We start from the raw sequence: 21,997 nt of genomic DNA on the forward strand, positions 1-21,997 counted from the left end.
TCTTTCATAGAGTACGTACCTTGACAAGATATTGAAGAAGTTCAATATGGATTAGTCAAAGAAGGGGTTCTTGCCTGTATTGCAAGGTATGAGATTGAGCACGGCTCAATGCCCGACCACGGCAGAAGATAGAGAAAAGATGAGTGTCGTCGCCTATGCCTCGCCCATAGGGTCTATCATGTATGCTATGCTGTGTACCAGACCTGATGTAAACCTTGCCGTAAGTTTGGTAGGAAGGTACCAAAGTAATCCCGGCATGGAACACTGGACAGCGGTCAAGAATATCCTGAAGTACCTGAAGAGGACTAGGGATATGTTTCTCGTTTATGGAGGTGACGAAGAGCTCGTCGTAAAGGGTTACGTCGATGCTAGCTTCGACACAGATCTGGATGACTCTAAGTCACAAACCGGATACGTGTATATTTTGAATGGTGGGGCAGTAAGCTGGTGCAGTTGCAAGCAAAGCGTTGTGGTGGGATCTACATGTGAAGCGGAGTACATGGCAGCCTCGGAGGCAGCACAAAAAGCAATCTGGGTGAAGGAGTTCATTACCGACCTAGGGGTCATTCCCAATGTGTCGGGCCCGATGATTCTCTTCTGTGACAACACTGGAGCTATTGCCCTTGCCAAGGAGCCCAGGTTTCACAGGAAGACCAGGCATATCAAGCGTCGCTTCATCTCCATTCGTGAAAGTGTTCAAAATGGAGACATAGATATTTGTAAAGTATATACGGACCTGAATGTGGCAGATCCTTTGACTAAACCTCTCCCTAGAGCAGAACATGATCAACACAAGAACTCTATCGGTGTTCGATTCATCACAATGTAATTAGACTATTGACTCTAGTGCAAGTGGGAGACTGCTGGAAATGTGCCCTAGAGGCAATAATAAAATGGTTATTATTATATTTCCTTGTTCATGATAATTGTCTATTGTTCATGCTATAATTGTGTTATCCGGAAATCGTAATACATGTGTGAATACATAGACCACAACATGTCCCTAGTGAGCCTCTAGTTGACTAGCTCGTTGATCAAAAGATAGTCATGGTTTCCTGACTATGGACATTGGATGTCATTGATAACGGGATCACATCATTAGGAGAATGATGTGATGGACAAGACCCAATCCTAAGCATAGCTCAAAGATCGTGTAGTTCGTTTGCTAGAGCTTTTCTGAATGTCAAGTATCATTTCCTTAGACCATGAGATTGTGCAACTCCCGGATACCGTAGGAGTGCTTTGGGTGTGCCAAACATCACAACGTAACTGGGTGACTATAAAGGTGAACTACGGGTATCTCCGAAAGTGTCTGTTGGGTTGGCATGAATCGAGACTGGGATTTGTCACTCCGTATGACGGAGAGCTATCTCTGGGCCCACTCGGTAATGCATCATCATAATGAGCTCAATGTGACCAAGTGGTTGATCACGGGATCATGCATTACGGTACGAGTAAAGTGATTTGCCGGTAATGAGATTGAACGAGGTATTGGGATACCGACGATCGAGTCGCGGGCAAGTAACGTACCGATTGACAAAGTGAATTGTATACGGGATTGATTGAATCCTCGACATCGTGGTTCATCCAATGAGATCATCGAGGAGCATGTGGGAGCCAACATGGGTATCTAGATCCCGCTGTTGGTTATTGACCGGAGAGTTGTCTCGGTCATGTCAGCGTGTCTCCCGAACCCGTAGGGTCTACACACTTAAGGTTCGGTGATGGTAGGGTTGTTGAGATATTAGTATACGGTAACCCGAAAGTTGTTCGGAGTCCCGGATGAGATCCCGGACGTCACGAGGAGTTCCGGAATGGTCCGGAGGTGAAGAATTATATATAGGAAGTCCGGTTTCGGCCATCGGGAAAGTTTCGGGGGTCACCGGTATTGTACTGGGACCACCGGAAGGGTCCCGGGGGTCCACCGGGTGGGGCCACCTATCCCGGAGGGCCCCATGGGCTGAAGTGGGGTAGGGAACCAGCCCCTGGTGGGCTGGTGCGCCCCCTTAGGCCTTCCCCTGCGCCTAGGGCTGGAAACCCTAGGGGTGGGGGGCGCCCCACGTGGCTTGGGGGGCAAGCCACCCCCTTTGGCCGCCGCCCCCCTTGGCGATCCCATCTCCTAGGGCTGGCGCCCCCCTAGGGATCCTATATATAGTGGGGGGAGGGAGGGCAGCCGCACCCTAGCCCCTGGCGCCTCCCTCTCCCTCCCGTGACACCTCTCCCTCTCGCTAAGCTTGGCAAAGCCCTGCCGAGATCGCTGTTGCTTCCACCACCACGCCGTCGTGCTGCTGGATCTCCATCAACCTCTCCTTCCCCCTTGCTGGATCAAGTTGGAGGAGACGTCTTCCCAACCGTACGTGTGTTGAACGCGGAGGTGCCATCCGTTCGGCGCTAGGTCATTGGCAATTTGGATCACGACGAGTACGACTCCATCAACCTCGTTCTCTTGAACGCTTCCGCTCGCGATCTACAAGGGTATGTAGATGCACTCCCCTCTCCCTCATTCCTAGATGACTCCATAGATTGATCTTGGTGATGCGTAGAAAATTTTAAAATTCTACTACGTTCCCCAACAAGTAACACTACTATCAGTGTCCGTCTTCCTCTTGAAGATCCATTTGTTCTTAATGACTCAACGATCATCAGGCAAGTCAATAAAATTCCATACTTTGTTCTCGTACATGGATCCAATCTCAGATTTCATGGCCTCAAGCCATTTTGCGGAATCTGGGCTCATCATCGCTTCCTCATAGTTCATAGGTTTTTCATGGTCAATTAACATGACCTCCAGAACATGATTAACGTACCACTCTGGTGCGGATCTCACTCTGGTTGACCTATGAGGTTCGGTAGTAACTTGATCTGAAGTTACATGATCATCATCATTAGCTTCCTCACTAATTGGTGTAGGAGTCACAGAAACAGATTTCTGTGATGATCTACTTTCCAATAAGGGAGCATGTACAGTTACCTCATCAAGTTCTACTTTCCTCCCACTCACTTCTTTCGAGAGAAACTCCTTCTCTAGAAAGGGTCCATTCTCAGCAATGAATGTCTCGCCTTCGGATCTGTGATAAAGGTGTACCCAACTGTCTCCTTTGGGTATCCTATGAAGACACATTTCTCCGATTTGGGTTTGAACTTATTAGGATGAAACTTTTTCTGATAAGCATCGCAACCCCAAACTTTAAGAAATGACAACTTTGGTTTCTTGCCAAACCACAGTTCATACGGTGTCGTCTCAACGGATTTAAATGGTGCCCTTTTTAACGTGAATGCAGCTGTCTCTAATTCATAACCCCAAAACTATAGTGGTTAATCGGTAAGAAACAACATAGATTGCACTATATCCAATAATAGTACGGTTATGACGTTCGGACACACCATTATGCTGTGGTGTTCCAGGTGGCATGATTTTGTGAAACTATTCCACATTGTTTTAATTGAAGACCAAACTCGTAACTCAAATATTTGTCTCTGCGATCAGATCGTAGAAACTTTATTTTCTTGTCACGATGATTTTCCACTTCACTCTGAAGTTCTTTGAACTTTTCAAATATTTCAGACTTATGTTTCATCAAGTAGATATACCCATATCTGCTCAAATCATCTGTGAAGGTCAGAAAATAACGATACCCGCCGCGAGCCTCAACACTCATCGGACTGCATACATCAGTATGTATTATTTCCAATAAGCCAGTTGCTCGCTCCATTGTTCCGGAGAATGGAGTCTTAGACATCTTTCCCATGAGGCATGGTTCGCAAGCATCAAAATGATTCATAATCAAGTGATTCCAAAAGCCCATCAACATGGAGTTTCTTCATGCGCTTTACACCAATATGACCTAAATGGCAGTGCCACAAATAAGTTGCACTATCATTATTAACTTTGCATCTTTTGGCTTCAATATTATGAATATGTGTATCACTACGATCGAGATCCAATGAATCATTTTCATTGGGTGTATAACCATAGAAGGTTTTATTCATGTAAACAGAACAACAATTATTCTCTAACTTAAATGAATAACCGTATTGCAATAAACATGATCAAATCATATTCATGCTCAACGCAAACACCAAATAACATTTATTTAGGTTTAACACTAATCCCGAAAGTATAGGGAGTGTGCGATGATGATCATATCAATGATCATCAATCTTGTAACCACTTCCAACACACATCATCACTTCACCCTTAACTAGTCTCTGTTCATTTTGCAACTCCCGTTTCGAGTTACTACTCTTAGAAACCGAACTAGTATCAAATACCGAGGGGTTGCTATAAACACTAGTAAATTACACATAAATAGCATGTATATCAAATATAGCATTGTTCACTTTGCCATCCTTCTTATCCGCCAAATACTTGGGGCAGTTCCGCTTCCAGTGACAAGTCCCTTTGCAGTAGAAGCACTCAGTCTCAGGCTTAGGTCCATACTTTGGGTTTCTTCACTTGAGCAGCAACTTGCTTGCCATTCTTCTTGAAGTTCCCCTTCTTCCCTTTGCCCCTTTCTTGAAACTGGTGGTCTTGTCAACCATCAACACTTGATGCTCTTTCTTGATTTCTACCTTCATCGATTTCAGCATCATGAAGAGCTCAGGAATTACTTTCGTCATCCCTTGCATATTATAGTTCATCACGAAGTTCTAGTAACTTGGTGATAGTGACTAGAGAACCTTTTCAATTACTATCTTCTCTAGAAGATGAACTCCCACTTGATTCAAGCAATTGTAGTCAAGGTTGTCAGAATCGCGATTTTGAATCGGATCGGAGCTCTGATGGTAGAATCGTAAATTGTAGAATCTTCACTACCAGGATCGTAGAAACGTAGATTTTATGAACTAAAATCGTAGAATCAGATGGGTAAGTTTGGATCGTAAAGTCGTAGAATCATATAACAGAATCGCGATTCTAACAACCTTGATTGTAGTACTCAGATAATCTGAGCACATGCTCACTGGTTGAGCTATTCTCCTCCATCTTATAGGCAAAGTACTGTCAGAGGTATCATACCTCTCGACACGGACATGAGTATGAAATACCAATTTCAACTCTTGGAACGTCTTATATGCTCCGTGGTGTTCAAAACATTTTTGAAGTCCCAATTCTAAGCCATAAAGCATGGTGCAGTAAACTATCAAGTAGTCATCATATCGAGCTTGCCAAACATTCATAATGTCTACATCTGCTCCTGCAATTGGTCTGTCACCTAGCGGTGCATCAAGGACATAATTCTTCTGTGCAGCAATGAGGATAATCCTCAGATCATGGATCCAATCCGCATCATTGGTACAAACATCTTTCAACTTAGTTTTCTCTAGGAACATATCAAAATATACAGGGGAGCTAAACGCGAGCTATTGATCTACAACATAGATATGCTAATACTACCAGGACTAAGTTCATGATAAAATTAAAGCTCAATTAATCATATTACTTAAGAACTCCCACTTAGATAGACATCCCTCTAATCATCTAAGTGATCACACGATCGAAATCAACTAAACCATGTCCGATCATCACGTGAGATGGAGTAGTTTGCAATGGTGAACATCACTATGTTGATCATATCTTCTATATGATTCACGCTCGACCTTTCAGTCTCAGTGTTCCTAGGCCATATCTGCATATGCTAGGCTCGTCAAGTTTAACCCAAGTATTCTGCATGTGCAAAAACTGGCTTGCACCCATTGTAGATGAACGTAGAGCTTATCACACACGATCATCATGTGGTGTCTCGGCACAACTAACTTTGGCAACGGTGCATACTCAGGGAGAACACTATTATCTTGAAATTTAGTGAGAGATCATCTTATAATGCTATCGTCAATCTAAGCAAAATAAGATGCATAAAAGATAAACATCACATGCAATCAATATAAGTGATATGATATGGCCATCATCACCTTATGCTTATGATCTCCATCTCCGAAGCACCGTCATGATCACCATCGTTACCGGCGCGACACCTTGATCTCCATCATAGCATCGTTGTCGTCTCGCCATCTATTTCTTCTGTGACTATCGCTACCGCTTAGTGATAAAGTAAAGCAATTACAGGGCGATTGCATTTCATACAATAAAGCGACAACCATATGGCTCCTGCCAGTTGCAATAACTCCGTTACAAAATATGATCATATCATACAATAAATATAGCATCATGTCTTGACCATATCACATCACAACATGCCCTGCAAAAACAATTTAGACGTCCTCTACTTTGTTGTTGCAAGATTTATATGGCTGCTACGGGCTGAGCAAGAACCGTTCTTACCTACGCATCAAAACCACAACGATGGTTCGTCAAGTTAGTGTTGTTTTAACCTTCACAAGGACCGGGCGTAGCGACACTCGGTTCAACTAAAGTTGGAGAAACTGACACCCGCCAGCCACCTGTGTGCAAAGCACGTTGGTAGAACCAGACTTGCATAAGCGTACGCGTAATGTCGGTCCAGGCCGCTTCATCCAACAATACCGCCAAACCAAAGTATGACATACTAGTAAGCAGTATGACTTGTATCGCCCACAACTCACTTGTGTTCTACTCGTCCATGTAACATCTACGCATAAAACCTAGCTCGAATGCCACTGTTGGGGAACGTAGTAATTTCAAAAAAAATCCTACGCACATGGAAGATCATGGTGATGCATAGCAACGAGAGGGGAGAGTGTGTCCACATACCCTCGTAGACCGAAAGCGGAAGCGTTAGCACAACGCGGTTGATGTAGTCGTACGTCTTCAAGATCCGACCGATGAAGTACCGAACGCACGCCACCTCCGAGTTCTGCACATGTTCAACTCGATGACGTCCCTCGAACTCCGATCCAGCCGAGTTTTGAGGGAGAGTTCCGTCAGCACGACGGCGTGGTGACGATGATGATATTCTACCGACACAGGGCTTCGCCTAAGCACCGCTATGATATTATCGAGGTGGATTATGGTGGAGGGGGGCACCGCACACGGCTAAGAGATCCAAGAGATCAATTGTTGTGTCTCTACGGGGTGCCTCACTCCCCGTATATAAAGGAGTGGAGGAGGGGAAGGGGGCCGGCCACCCTTGGCGTGCCCCATGAGGAGTCTTACTCCCACCCGGAGTAGGACTTCCCCCCTTCCATGTTGGAGTAGGAGAGGAGAGGGAAGGAGAAAGAGGAAGAAAGGAAAGGGGGGGCGCCGCCCCCCTTCCTTGTCCAATTCGGACTTGGGAGGGGAGGGGCGTGCGGCTGCCCCTTGGCCGCCTCTCCTCTTCCACCAATTGGGCCCATGAGGCCCAATCACCTTCGGGGGGAGGGTTCCGGTAACCCCCGGTACTCCGGTATATATCCGATAACCCCCGGAACCATTCCGGGTCCGAATATAGTCGTCCAATATATCAATCTTCATGTCTCGACCATTTCGATACTCCTTGTCATGTCCGAGATGACATCCGGGACTCCGAACTACCTTCGGTACATCAAAACACATAAACTCATAATATAACCGTCATCGAACTTTAAGCGTACGGACCCTACGGGTTCGAGAACTATATAGACACGACCGAGACACGTTTCCGGTCAATAACCAATAGCGGAACCTGGATGCTCATATTTGCTCCTACATATTCTACGGAGATCTTTAACGGTCAAACCGCATAACAACATACATTGTTCCCTTTGTCATCGGTATGTTACTTGCCCGAGATTCGATCGTCGGTATCTCAATACCTAGTTCAATCTCGTTACCGGCAAGTCTCTTTACTCGTTCCGTAATACATCATCCCACAACTAACTCATTAGTTGCAATGCTTGCAAGGCTTAAGTGATGTGTATTACCGAGTGGGCCCAGAGATACCTCTCCGACAATCGGAGTGACAAATCCTAATCTCGAAATACGCCAACCCAACAAGTACCTTCGGAGACACCTGTAGAGCACCTTTATAATCATCCAGTTACATTGTGACGTTTGGTAGCACACAAAGTGTTCCTCCGGTAAACGGGAGTTGCATAATCTCATAGTCATAGGAACATGTATAAGTCATGAAGAAAGCAATAGCAACAAACTAAACGATCAAGTGCTAAGCTAACAGAATGGGTCAAGTCAATCACATCATTCTCCTAATGATGTGATCCCGTTAATCAAATTTCAACTCTTTGTCTATGGCTAGGAAACATAACCATCTTTGATCAACGAGCTAGTCAAGTAGAGGCATACTAGTGACACTATGTTTGTCTATGTATTCACACATGTACCATGTTTCCGGTTAATACAATTCTAGCATGAATAATAAAAAATTAAGATGATATAAGGAAATAAATAATAACTTTATTATTGCCTCTAGGGCATATTTCCTTTAGCAGGGCCTCTACATCAACTCCATGGCCCCTCCGATGATGTGTGAGTAGTTTACCTCAGGCCTTCGGGTCCATAGTTATTAGCTAGATGGCTTATTCTCTCTCTTTGGATCTCAATACAATGTTCTCCTTGATCTTCTTGGAGATCTATTTGATGTAACTCTTTTTGCGGTTTGTTTGTCGAGATCTGATGAATTGTGGGTTTATGATCAAGTTTATCTATGAACAATATTTGATTCTTCTTTGAAATCTTTTATGTATGATTGGTTATTTTTGCAAGTCTCTTCGAATTATCAGTTTGGTTTGGCCTACTAGGTTGATCTTTCTTGCAATGAGAGAAGTGCTTAGCTTTGGGTTCAATCTTGCGGTGGCCTTTCCCAGTGACAGTAGGGGCAGCAAGGCACGTATTATACTGTTGTCATCGAGGATAAAAAGATGGGGTTTATATCATATTGCTTGAGTTTATCCCTCTACATCATGTCATCTTGCCTAATGCATTACTATGTTCTTATGAACTTAATACTCTAGATGCATGTTGGATAGCAATCGATGTGTGGAGTAATAGTAATAGATGCAGAATCGTTTCGGTCTACTTGTCGCGGACGTGATGCCTATATACATGATCATGCCTAGATATTCTCATAATTATGCACTTTTCTATCAATTGCTCGACAGTAATTTGTTCACCCACCGTAATACGTATGCTATCTTGAGAGAAGCCACTAGTGAAACCTATGGCCCCCCGGTCTATCTTTTATCATATAAGTTTTCAATCTATTTTATTTCGCAATCTTTACTTTCAATCTATATCATAAAAATACCAAAAATATTTATCTTATTATTATTTTCTTTATCAGATCTCACTCTTGTAAGTGACCGTGAAGGGCTTGACAACCCCTTTCTCGTGTTGGTTACGAGGTTCTTATTTGTTTATGTAGGTACGAGGGACTTGCGTGTAGTCTCCTCCTGGATAGATACCTTGGTTCTTAAAAACTGAGGGAAATACTTAAGCTACTGTGCTGCATCACCCTTTCCTCTTCAAGGGAAACCAACGCAGTGCTCAAGAGGTAGCAGAGCTCGACCTCATTGTCGGAGCCAGTGTTGCCGGCCAGCGAGGCCATTAGGGGGATGCGAATGGCTGCAGCCACGAATGGATCATGGATCTTGCCACCGTTGGGGAAGAAGCACCGCTTACAGGGGAACATTGCGTCACCCGTGCCTCACCTCGCCTCGCTGGTTCCTTCCTTCTTCACGAAGTCAAACTAGCTTTGGGTTCAAACGAGTCATCCTTTTATTGTCTCCACTGTAGGGTGTAGGCACATGTCCACATGTCAAAATTTCTTCTCAAGGAACCGGCAAGAACTCTGCATTTTTATAGAGAGCCTCTTTTTGGCTCAAAAGATTTTTTTCGCGAGGATTTGAACCCTTACTTTGTTTGGATGTCTGCATTATAGAGTTCCGTAATTGAATTGCATTGGGATTCAAATTCAATGAGAAACTGAAATGACATGAATACGAATTCACATGTTTGGTTGTGAATTGAATTGGGCCTTAAAATGCCTCTGATGCTTCAACCCTAATCTTATTTGGATGACAAAATTTGGAATTGCATAGCTACATTGCCATGAAGATTATACTACCTTGTTCTACATGACTCAAAAATTGCAATCTGCTCGCATGTAACTATAATTGAATTAATATATAGCGGTATAGAATAATAATTATTCTAGAAATGAATAGCAACAACACAAATGGTCACACAATAATAACAACATTCTCTTCCGATAACATAACACAAATTATAAACAATTATAATTAGTGCAAATTTGCCTAGATCTCATGCGTTGTGTTCGACTCCATTGGGGTTTTCTCGTCTACGGCGAGAGGGGAGAGCAAGGACTACCAAACGGTGGCACTAGCTGTCTCTGGTACCACGCTTCGAGCTGTGAAGTTGCAACGACAAACCTATAAATGATTATCCCGTTGCTTGACTCGAGTGAACCTGCTTAGTCTCGCGGCGGATGGACTAAGGAAGAAAGCTGAACATATACAATGAATAGCAACCTGAACGAAAAAAATCACCGGTTTGGAACAGTTGGGGAAGCTAGACAAAATGTAGAGAAACATAACGTAGAGGAATGGTTGCACAAAGTATTACTAGAAGTCGATCAGCATATTGTGTCGTGTTCACGGGATTTCTAGTTTTCCTTAGCAAGGTCCACCAATTCCGGGAGAAAGGCGGATTTACCCTTGTATTGGGCAGCTACATGTAAAATTGTCAGCTCTATTTCGGAGGTGAAATTTGACACGAAATTCGTCAATTGAAAAAGCTAACAAGTCCATGGTTGTGATCTGTATACAAAATAAGATTCCTCTAGACCTTCCACAAGGTGGTAGACAATACGATGTGTAGTCAAAATTACCCGACAAATGATCAAGGATGTACAACGGGAGGTCACATTTACCAGCCTCAAAGATTGTTACAAAATCCTGTCCATGTTAACACACACACTACCCTGTGTTTTCTTGCGTTCATCCTATCGGTGGACTGAAGCGGATGATGGGCCATGGCATGCTATGGAGAAGATAAACTCTGTACTCCCTCCGTCCTAAAATAAGTGACTCAACTTTGTATTAAGTTTGTAATTACATAAACCACACCAATGGACTAAATCTTGGTCACATTTATATCTCAAGAAAACATGCACCCTATAAACTAGGGCAGATGGCATGAATATCATAAGATCCATGTCTCTTAATAGCACCACAAAAAGATGAAACAACGTTTTTGTAAGCAGCTAGACATCACAATATAATTAGAAAACATATTTGGAGTGCTAGCTAGCTGCGACATATTTAAATTGCTGCGTACGGCCATTGGCATTGCAACCAAGACCCATCATTCCTTAGCAGCAATGTACTAGTCCTCTCCTCACGTCAAAAAAAAACGTACTGGTCCAGTTCAAACTGAGCTTAAGAAGACAGCATAGGACCACCTGTATGTTACGATCAGGATCACATCCTGTCAATACGGACGTCGAGAGACACCTCCTTGGATGCCCCAGAACCAGCCAGATACGTAGGCGGCACCCCCAAGAAAGACGGCAGCTGCACCACGGCGACCTCGCCGGGCCTAGTGCTGCTCGTCACTGGCTTCATGTCCAACAGAATGCTGCCTTCTATGCTGCTCGGTGGTAGCGGACCATTTGCCCGAAGCTCGACCGCGTACTGCGGCCATGATGACGCTCCAGCTCTGATGCACACCACAGACACGACGGTGGCCACGCTGAGCGCGCCCATGACCAGGAGGAACACGCTGCCGTCCCCTTACCCATGGAGCAGGCACCGCGGCTGCCGCTCCGACAGCAAGAGCTGGTGAACATTGCCATAATGGACCTTGTGCACTAGCATTTCATGCAGGGTACCCATGTGGCTTAGGAGTGCCAGCGGTGCACCGAAGAAGCCACAGCCAGGCTCCATGCAGAAGCAGGGCGCGTGCTGGCATTTGCTCTCGTGGTCGTCGAGCTCGTTGTAGGGGACGTCGCTCCCGCAGCCATCGTGGCCGCACATGACCGTCAAGGACGAGACGACAGCGTCTATCGTGGGGGAGCGGCTAAAGCCACCACCGTGCTCGCACGTCTGGCACTGTTCGCCGGGGAGCTCGGCGAGGCATCTGCCGCAAGCTAAATGCCCGGCATTGCACTACACAAAAATGTATCGATTGCTGACAATGCATGACATCCTCATACCTCAGGGTGAATGGAACAAGAGATTGATCGAGTATTGTAGAAAGAAAATTAACCTGGAAGACAGGGGGCTTGATGGGGCGGGAGCAGACGCGGCAATTAAGCAAACTCATGTCCATCTTCAAGGTGACTTCTCCGGCTCGCTTCACTTGCCCAGTGCTGGGCAGCTCCACCTTAGACTTCTTGGCACCCGGATCGTCCTTCTCCATCGTCGACAGGGAACCACTGTTCCTTCCCACGGTGGCGTTCGGAGTAACCTGCATCCCATCCGTAATCTGCAAAGAAATCATGGAGTCAAGCACATCAGATCATGAGCTGGAACCCGCAACGACGTAGAGATATTTCTTCTGCATAATTCAAAGAATACAGTCACGCGGGAGTGAAGTGAAAAGCATCGACGAACTTGTGTAGTATACGGTATAGAAGAAGGCCCAGAATACTTCAATTGCTCGCCACTTGCTGGAGATATTGTGCGTTCTGTCGAGGAACTGGGCGCTGCAACTGTGAAAATTACATGAATACACGGTAGAATTTTGTCTGAATGTTAGAGATTTGTACAAGAATAACAAAGTCATGAGAATACAATACAGAGTTTATACTTTGTAGCATTTATACATACAGTAATTCAGATGAATGTCGATCAGGACAAGTCATGTCAATTAAGGGGTAAAAATGTTTATGCAAGTTCTAATAACCTGGCTATAGAAAATGCTTATGTACCTGCTGATTGATCTGACGTATCTAACACAACAGGTACAAGCACAATGGCCGAGCTTGCTGTGTTAGGGGTTGTTGTCGCATTGCCATGCTCAGCTGATACGGGACGATGCTTGTTATTATGATCGGTGTCGGTGATAGCAAACTGATCGGCCAGACCATCAGCATTTGTATCAGAATCAGCATGGCTTCCACCTTCAACAGTGTTGCCATTTGGCATGCTATTAAGCACAGGAGCATAAACAGACTCATCTACACCACGTACCTATTTTAAACAGAACACGCATAAAGTTATTATATAATTGTACTCTTGAAACATATATAATATGCCACTTCAAAAAAATTACTTCTGAAAAGGTTGCTAAAATAAAATTCAGCATAGGTAATAAACTTGATTGGTCATTAGATTTTTTTAAACAAATGCTAGAATAATAAAATGGATGAATGGGTGTTACAAGTGAAGGAAATATGCCCTAGAGGCAATAATAAAGTTATTATTTATTTCTTTATATCATGATAAATGTTTATTATTCATGCTAGAATTGTATTAACCGGAAACATAATACATGTGTGAATACATAGACAAACAGTATGTCACTACTATGCCTCTACTTGACTAGCTCGTTGAATCAAAGATGGTTAAGTTTCCTAGCCATAGACATTGTTGTTGCCGTCTAGCCCTAGCTCTCGCCTACCTCTCGCAGCTCTCTTGTTCTACAGCGGACTGAGGTAGAAGAAGAAAGGAAGAAGAAGACACAGGTGGACACAGGAGGTTTCCGGCGCTCGAACGCCACTACCACGAGCACGAACTCGTTCCGAGCCTCTGATTACAACACGCAGGGGACGGGGTTTATACGCGTACGCTACAACGCCCACGTCCGCTCCCGCCGCAGCTCCGCTGCCCACTTGGCCACTCTCCCACGCACGCATGCACTCACCAGCTCGCTCACGATCTGCACGCTCTGCCGCACGCACAGCGTGCTCCTACACGCATGACGCGGCCAACGTCCAACAGATCACAACGGCTCCCGCTACCCTCGCCAACGACTCGACTCGGCCACACACGCACGCATCACGGTTTACTGGCTAACATTCTCCCCCCTAAACAGTGACCTACTGAAGAGTCGGCTCGTCGTCGACGTTGGCGCCATAGCCGCCGCTACAGCCTCCACCGCGCAGCACCGCACGTCCCGCGCTCCGAAGCTCGTGTACACGACGCGCACGCACGCAGTCGCCATGGCCCGAGTCTAGCGCCCCGACGCGGTCAGTCCTCCGCTGCCTTCGCCACGCTAGTGGCGCGCGATCTGCCGCGCCGTCGACGTCGTCGTTGTAGCCGCCACCGCCCTGACATTACTGCCATGCCTGCCACCGTGCCGCCGTGCCTTTCGCGTGCACTTCCCCCGTCCCCGCGCTCCCGGCCCGCGCTCCCGCCGCGCACGTACGCGATCTGCGCAACCATGTCCAGCACCTCGACGCGGTCCACTCCCGCGGTCCCGACGCGTCCGATGCGCACCCATAACACGCACCGGTCGCGCCCGGCTCGCCGCCGCACTTATTGCCCTGCACCGCTGCGCCGTCAACCGCAGCGCAGCGCCTCCACGGTCGTCGCGCCGAGCCGCCGCGGCCTCTGCGACACCATGCAGGTCCTCCGCGACCTCCTCGTCTCCGCGACCGCCGCTGCTCATCGCGCGCACGGCATCACCGTGCATGGCCGCGCATCGCAGCCGATGCGTCCATGTCCGCCGCGCTCGCCGCGGCCGCAGCCTCCATCTCTGGCGCGCTCGCCGCGCGCGCCGCGGATGCGGCCACACGCCACGGCCGCCCCCCGAACCTGTGGCTCTGATACCAATTGTTGTTGCCGTCTTACCCTAGCTCTCGCCTACCTCTCGCAGCTCTCTTGTTCTGCAGCGGACTGAGGTAGAAGAAGAAAGGAAGAAGACACAGGTGGACACAGGAGGTTTCCGACGCTCGAACGCCACTACCACGAGCACGAACTCGTTCCGAGCCTCTGATTACAACACGCAGGGGACGGGGTTTATATGCGTACGCTACAACGCCCACGTCCGCTCCCGCCGCAGCTCCGCTGCCCACTTGGCCACTCTCCCACGCACGCATGCACTCACCAGCTCGCTCACGATCTGCACGCTCTGCCGCACGCACAGCGCGCTCCTACGCGCATGACGCGGCCAACGTCCAACAGATCACAACGGCTCCCGCTACCCTCGCCAACGACTCGACTCGGCCGCACACGCACGCATCACGGTTTACTGGCTAACAGACATGAGTTGTCATTTGATTAACGTGATCACATCACTAGAGAATGATGTGATTGACTTGACCCATTCCGTTAGCATAGCACTTGATCGTTTAGTTTATTGCTATTGCTTTCTTCATGACTTATACATGTTCCTATGACTATGAGATTATGCAACTCCCATTTACCGGAGAAACACTTTGTGTGCTACCAAACGTCACAACGTAACTGGGTGATTATAAAGATGCTCTACAGGTGTCTCCGAAGGTACTTGTTGGGTTGGCGTATTTCGAGATTAGGATTTGTCACTCCGATTGTCGGAGAGGTATCTCTGGGCCCACTCGGTAATGCACATCACTATAAGCCTTGCAAGCATTGCAACTAATGAGTTAGTTGCGGGATGATGGGTTACGGAACGAGTAAAGAGACTTGCTGGTAACGAGATTGAACTAGGTATTGAGATACCGACGATCGAATCTCGGGCAAGTAACATACCGATGACAAAGGGAACAACGTATGTTGTTATGCGGTTTGACCGATAAAGATCTTCGTAGAATATGTAGGAGCCAATATGAGCATCCAGGTTCCGCTATTGGTTATTGACCGGAGACGTGTCTCGGTCATGTCTACATAGTTCTCGAACCCATAGGGTCCGCACGCTTAAAGTTCGATGACAGTTATATTATGAGTTTATGTGTTTTGATGTACCAAAGGAGTTCGGAGTCCCGGATGAGATCGGGGACATGACGAGGAGTCTCAAAATGGTCGAGACGTAAAGATTGATATATTGGACGACTATATTCGGATATCGGAAAGGTTCCGAGTGATTCAGATATTTTCGGAAGTACCGAGGAGTTACGGGAATTCATATTGGGCCTTAATGGGTCATACGGGAAAGGAGAGAAAGGCCTCAAAGCGTGGCTACACCCCTCCCCATGGGCTGGTCCGAATTGTACTAGGGAGGGGGGGCGCCCCCTTCCTTCCTTCTCCTTTTCCCTTCCATTTCCTTCCCTCCTACTCCTACTACTTGGAAGGGCTCCTAGTTCTACTAGGAAAGGGGGAATCCTACTCCCGGTGGGAGTAGGACTCCCCTAGGTCGCGCCATAGAGAGGGCCGGCCCTCCCCCTCCTCCACTCCTTTATATACGGGGGCAGGGGGCACCCCAAAGACACAAGTTGATCAGTTGATCTCTCCCAGCCGTGTGCGGTGCCCCCCTCCACCATATTCCACCTTGGTCATACCGTAGCGGTGCTTAGGCGAAGCCCTGCGTCGGTAGCAACATCATCACCGTCACCACGCCGTCGTGCTGACGGAACTCTCCCGTGAAGCTCTGCTGGATCGGAGTTCGCGGGACATCATCGAGATGAACGTGTGCTGAACTCGGAGGTGTCGTACGTTCGGCACTTGGATCGGTCGGACGTGAAGACGTACGACTACATCAACCGCGTTGTGTTAACGCTTCCGTTTTCGGTCTATGATCTTGCGTGTGCGTAGGAATTTTTTTGAAAATTACTACGTTCCCCAACAACAAGTCCAGCATGACATTATTCTTAAACAAGGTGTATGAACTATAAAACAACAAATAGTGTGTTTCAAACAAATAAGAGTATCACAAGTAGTTTGCAGAATTTAGTGCAAAAGTAGTTACCATCAAGCTACCAAAGGGATGTGAAGCTACCCATTTGCTATGTTCCTTGGTGACAATGCTCAAGCGTGGAAAACCAATAAACAGTGGTATATACATTATTCTGCAAGCACTTCTAAACATTCAGCAGAAAGCAAATGAACTGTAACACCAAAAAAAAACTACACACAATTTTGGTATTGTTTTCAATCCAATTTTTAAACAGTTTGACAGAACAAGGCGTGCGATATACCATTAGAACGCTATGAATTAGGCGATTTTTTTTCATGTAGAACACTTTTTGAGATTTCTTATAGTCTAAGAGCAGTTTCAAAAACGGCGCGCCACCCGACGAGTGGCAGCAAGCGTATTTTCATGAAATTTTTCAAACCCCTCGTCAAAACATTGCAAATGATATAATGTTGGAAAGATATCGACGAGGCGGAACTTTTTCATGTATAACACTTTATCTAATTAATCATGGTTTAAGTGGTTTTGAATTTACCGAAATGCGGACACTACTTTTTGCGGATCCATCGATGAAGTGAACTGCATCAAACAGGCAACCACACTAAATTGCAACAGAGAGAACTGCACACTAATTTTTTTTACCATTTTCGCTGCAATTTTGGATGCAGTTCACATGGTCGGACACCATGTGAACTTCATTCAACGACCAAGCGCACTGGAGGTGCTGATGCGTTTGACTTATTCTGAAACACGCGTTGTATAGATTTGAGTGAGCTGCATTTTTTTCTTAGGCGGTTTGTTAGATAGAATAAGGTCTTAAGGGTGTTTGTAGAATAGACCCACACACTATATGAAAAAGTAGTAACATCTAAAGCGGATGTGGAAACTAGAGAGATTTGAAGACATACTAGATAGCATGCGTGGATCAATCAAAGAGGGATTTAAAAAGTGAATCGAAGCACTTGCGACGGTGGGATTCCAGCATGGTATTGTACCTTCCTCTTCCTAGCTGATCTTCTTGGTAGGTTATCACCATCCATGGCGATCCACTGCTTACTGCAGATTACAACCCAACTAATCAGTTGCAACACACCAAAAATTTGAGTAGTGAGGATGTATGGCGGCGATTGACAACGAAAGAAGCGGGATTTCATCCTTACCAGTTAAGAGAAGGTTAGCAGCAGCGCGAGCGAACAAGTGGTGGTGTGTGGATGGGTGACGGCGAAGGTGGCGGCTGGCGCAGAATTTGAGGGGGATATCTCACTCCTCTCTAGGGTTTGCCCCAAATGGAAGGGGGTGACCTGCCTTATATAGGAACAGGGGGTTATTGGGCTATTTGGGCTAGAATTTAGGGGGGGCTTTAGGTGGGGTGTTGGGCTGAAAGGAGAGAGGGAAATAGCAGCCCACTTTGATAGTTTTATTGCAAACTTTATTTATTTGTTTGTATTACTATCACACCTCCATATTAATCCGTTCGAGTATCAAACAAACTCTGGTTGATAAAAAAAGTTAAGTAGCCTTCGTATACTATAACAAGGTCACTTGTGTGGCTCTCGTCTTTCATCCTTAGTTCGGCGTGGTCTTCTTCGATCCGTCTCCAGCGGTGTTGCCATAGAAATTATGATTATTTTCTCATAAAAATAGTTTTCCATTTTCCAAGTCCCACAAATCACTTTTTTGTGAATGAAGTGTCTCAAATAAGTTTAAAAATTGGGCCTTTTCATTTTTCATCAAAAGTAGGCCACATTGGATATCCATTTACCAAGTTTCAATAATTTTAGAGTAGTATTGCTATATTCCATCCATTTAGTGTACTCATACTGAATTATGAGAACTTGCTCAAATTTGAACTACAAGCGTGATGTACTTTGGTCTGAAAATAAATAAAAAATCATTTTATGCTCAAATGTTGGTGGTGCATGCACTTGGCACAAACCAAAGTTGAAATTTCAAACCATTTGGTATGAATGATCAACATTGCAAGCTTGACCCCATTTTGAAAACAAAAAACAAAAAATGCCTCAAAAATTAAATTGCCTTTGCATTGAGTCATCTTATGTGCACTAGTTTGTGGGAAAAATCATAAAATTACAATACAACAAGTTTGAAAAAAACATTCACAAAATGACCTATCTAGTATGTACTTGCATCGATTTCAAGCCATATGCCCATGGCCATGGCCACATCCATGGCATAGTCCATGATAACATGCCCAAATTTGGCACAACTATGCCATTACCATTGTGAACAATCTTGCCATTGGAATTATGAGTTATTTTTCTAATAAAAATAATAATTTTCCACTTTTCAAGTCCCACAAATGACTTTTTTTGTGAAGGAAGTGCCTCAAATAAGTTTCAAAATTGGCCATTTTCATTGTTCATCAAAAGTAGGCCACATTGGATGCCCACTGACCAAGTTTCAATAATTTCAGAGTATTATTGCTATATTCCATCCATTTAGTTGACTTATAATGAATTATCAGAACTTGCTCAAATTTGAACTACAAGTGTGATGTACTTTGATCCTAAAATTTGAGGGAAAAAATTATGCTCTAAAGTTGATGGTGCATGCACTTGGGATAACTAAAGTTGAAATTCCAAATCATTTGGTATGAATGGTGTTTGACACGAGAAAAATCATCTTGGACTCCGCGAGAAGGGAAGGGGAGCGTATTTCTCTCTTGCGCCAGGAAAGGGAAAAGTAAATATGCGGGTGTGCCAGTGTACCGTAGTACACAAAGAAAAGGATGCGGGAAAGGAGTATGTCATTAATCTCATTGGAGAAACAACAGTACAAGATCCCGTAAACAAAAAGTGCGCTCCGTGGCCTACTAGCGCGGCCAGCCTAACTGTGGCGATTGCGGTCTCCTGGTTCCCGGGGCCTCGGAAGGCTCCCGATTAATTACTCCTGCGGGTTGCTCCGCGGGATACCTCCGATTAAGCCATGTGGTCGTCTTCGTCATCTTCGCTTCGCGTTCTCCATGCATGATGATGGTGTGTGTATGGGCGACGGCAGAGCCTGTGTCCTCACCGGTACACGCGCCGCATGTAGCGTGGCCTTAGCGGTGGCCGCGCCCGCTCTCGCCACCGTGCCTCGTCGGTCTTGGCGGCGTTGGAGTAGTTGGTGTTGGGGTAGCATGGGCCGCGCTTGGCTTAGACTTCTCGATGACCAATTACTTCATCAGGGTGTTCAAGGGGCTACGCCTTGCAGGAGTAATAGTTTGCAGAGACCGGCGTCAACGTAAAAACTGACGCGCGCTCACATTGGCGTGGCCGTGGTGGTTGGCACCTCATCTCAGCTAGACGCCAAGTATTCGGCGGTCCGCCAAGGCAAAAGTGCCGCCTCACGAGGCCGTGGAAGGTGGCGTTATAGAGGCCGCGTTGCCTTGGGCTGGTGCTACGCCAAAGGGTGACCTGTACGCCAGCGACGTCATGGACCTGTACGCCAAGGACCGGTTCGCCACGGTAGGTGCACCTCTCGAAGCAGGGACCGGTCTTGTACAGCGTCGCTGCAATCTTCGGTTCGACCAAAGATCTTTACGCCATAAAGGGGGAACCGAGTCCGGGGCCGCGTCTTCACCGAGCTCTGGCTCCACCCCGCCGTCTCCTCCAAGAACGTGGTGCAAAACCTGTACGCTTGTGATCTGTTCGTCATTGACCTATCTGTCGGGGACGTGCTCCTCATGAAGGAGGAGCCAGTCGTGGGCCGAGTCGTTCCAGTCACGGGTTCCGTCGAGAATCTGTACACCATGAAGGGAAAGGCGAGTCTCGGGCTGCGTCGTCTTCTCCGGGAAGCAAAATGCTAGATCCGTTCACCGCGATTGGGACGCCATGGACCTGGACACCGGAGACCTGTACGCCGCGACCTGTCTGTCGCGATGGGTGTGCCTCTCGGAGGAAGGAACGGTTTTGGGCTGCATCATCGTGAGCTCCGGTTCCGTCTCGCCGTCTCATCCGTGAAGCAAGACACCAAACCTGTGCACCGCGATCGGAACGCCATGGTAGAGCATCGGGGCTAGCGGTTGGGCTATGTCGTTGGCGAGCTCCGGCAGCTCCCGAGTCATCTCGGGCCAAGAACATGACACCTGAAAATGAAAAGCTTGGCGTAGACAAACTCTGACATGTCGGTGCAGTTTTCCGTTCTGGTACGGTCATCTCCGGCGGTGGCGACGGGATCACGCGAGTGTTGTCTCCGGTGACCGGCACGTACTCTCTGTTGGAAATATGCCCTAGAGGCAATAATAAATTAGTTATTATTATATTTCCTTGTTCATGATAATCGTTTATTATCTATGCTAGAATTGTATTGATAGGAAACTCAGATACATGTGTGGATACATAGACAACACCATGTCCCTAGTAAGCCTCTAGTTGACTAGCTTGTTGATCAATAGATGGTTACGGTTTCCTGACCATGGACATTGGATGTCGTTGATAACGGGATCACATCATTAGGAGAATGATGTGATGGACAAGACCCAATCCTAAGCCTAGCACAAAGATCGTGTAGTTCGTATGCTAAAGCTTTTCTAATGTCAAGTATCATTTCCTTAGACCATGAGATTGTGCAACTCCCGGATACCGTAGGAATACTTTGGGTGTGCCAAACGTCACAACGTAACTGGGTGGCTATAAAGGTACACTACAGGTATCTCCGAAAGTGTCTGTTGGGTTGGCACGAATCAAGACTGGGATTTGTCACTCCGTGTAAACGGAGAGGTATCTCTGGGCCCACTCGGTAGGACATCATCATAATGTGCACAAAGTGACCAAGGAGTTGATCACGGGATGATGTGTTACGGAACGAGTAAAGAGACTTGCCAGTAATGAGATTGAACAAGGTATCGGGATACCGACGATCGAATCTCGAGCAAGTACAATACCGCTAGACAAAGGGAATTGAATACGGGATTGATCGAATCCTCGACATCATGGTTCATCCGATGAGATCATCGTGGAACATGTGGGAACCAACATGGTTATCCAGATCCCGCTGTTGGTTATTGACCGGAGAATGTCCCGGTCATGTCTGCATGGTTCCCGAACCCGTAGGGTCTACACACTTAAGGTTCGATGACGCTAGGGTTATAAAGGAAGTTTGTAGGTGGTTACCGAATGTTGTTCGGAGTCCCGGATGAGATCCCGGACGTCACGAGGAGTTCCAGAATGGTCCGGAGGTAAAGATTTATATATGGGAAGTCCTATTTTGGTCACCGAAAAAGTTTCGGGTTTTACCGGTAGTGTACCGGGACCACCGGAGGGGTCCGGGGGTCCACCAAGTGGGGCCACCAGCCCCGGAGGGCTGCATGGGCCAAGTGTGGGAGGGGACCAGCCCCAGGTGGGCTGGTGC

The 21,997-nt window shown here is 46.5% G+C and overlaps 1 pseudogene; it reads right to left on the reverse strand.

Annotated features, from left to right (window-relative positions):
• Positions 1-11,349: 11,349 nt before the first annotated feature.
• LOC119271736 lies at positions 11,350-20,711 on the reverse strand (annotated as a pseudogene).
• Between the last annotated feature and the right edge of the window lie 1,286 nt (positions 20,712-21,997).

Source organism: Triticum dicoccoides, chromosome 3A, assembly GCF_002162155.2.
Source record: "Triticum dicoccoides isolate Atlit2015 ecotype Zavitan chromosome 3A, WEW_v2.0, whole genome shotgun sequence".
Lineage (NCBI taxonomy): Eukaryota > Viridiplantae > Streptophyta > Magnoliopsida > Poales > Poaceae > Triticum > Triticum dicoccoides.